This window comes from Frankliniella occidentalis, unplaced genomic scaffold, assembly GCF_000697945.3.
Source record: "Frankliniella occidentalis isolate FOCC.00 unplaced genomic scaffold, Focc_3.1 Scaffold77, whole genome shotgun sequence".
NCBI classification, from domain to species: domain Eukaryota; kingdom Metazoa; phylum Arthropoda; class Insecta; order Thysanoptera; family Thripidae; genus Frankliniella; species Frankliniella occidentalis.
The window spans coordinates 83,095-84,218 of record NW_026267207.1 but is presented as its reverse complement, the minus strand read 5'-3'; the positions used below and the strand labels follow the sequence as shown (position 1 = coordinate 84,218).

General features: G+C 51.2%; 1 protein-coding gene across 1 annotated transcript in view; it reads left to right on the top strand.

Annotated features, from left to right (window-relative positions):
* Positions 1-1,124, top strand: part of LOC113207216 (uncharacterized) — a gene marked incomplete in the record, with an annotated part of 224,296 nt that overhangs the window by 140,221 nt on the left and 82,951 nt on the right.

Below are 1,124 nucleotides of genomic sequence, written 5' to 3'. Positions count from 1 at the left end.
CGTCGTCTTTGAGTTTGCCCCGAAGACTCGAAAAAGGGATGTAACGGTGAAGCACCGCGACTACAACCCACCCTTCTGCTTAGAAAACGTTTTAGGGGGTGTGGGGGGAGAGTTTCCTTTTCATTTTGCGGTTTTTAGGCCTTTTTCTACAACTCATTGTTCTCTATGGCAATTTTTAGCTTATTTTCGTCAAACAAGACCCTCTAGCGCGTAAACGGTTAGAGGTAGAGCGAAACGTTTGCGTAAGCCCGCTGGATAGCTTTTTCAAAGCAGAAGGGCGGGCTAAAAATAACCTTCACATTTTCCAAGTTAGCATAGCATAGCAATATGTATCTGAATGTGCGTCAGTGCGTCTGTCGGGCATCCCTCCAGCATCTATCCATGTATCTTGAGCGTCGGTTCTCGGCTGTTCCATAGCCTGACGTCAGTCTTTGTCTGGAAGCTACCCTGTGCGGTTGTGTTGTACTGAACCTATCGTGAACACAGGGATTTGAGTTTCACCATTTGTGTCTCAATTATCCAACCATTGCCCATATTTCAACAGGACCTGTGCCCATGGCAGTGTTTAGAGAGAGAGAGAGAGAGAGAGAGGGAGAGAGAGAGAGAGAGGGAGAGAGAGAGAGAGAGAGAGAGAGAGGGGGGGGAGAGACACGGCGGCCTTTGGCCACGGAATCCACGTTTCCTCCATCGGCTTCCCCGCGGAGTCACGTTTGGTGTTTGGGGCGTTTGCTTTACGAGGACCGCGCCGATCGCCCCCGAGGGAGAGTGGGACTGGAGTGGGACTCAGACTGAGGGGAGCGGAGGGAGTGCGGCCGCTGTGGGCCCGGTCAGCTTCCTGACGCAGACGGTCTGGAGGGTGGCTGGGCCGCCGGCGGCCTTTACTGTGTCAGTAGGAAACTGATGACTTGCATCCCAGAAGGATAACGAATGCAACGGCTGACTTGACCTTCTGACCGAATTGCTGACCTACTAACTGTTTTAATGAGAGACTGGTTTTACTTCATATTTTAATCACAGGCGCATGTAACGAACGTTGGTTCTTTTTAAGTTGGTTTTTTTGCGCGTGTATTGGCTAGTAGGGGTGGAACGGACTGTGGCCAAAAGAGGAGAGAGTGGTTTGGGGG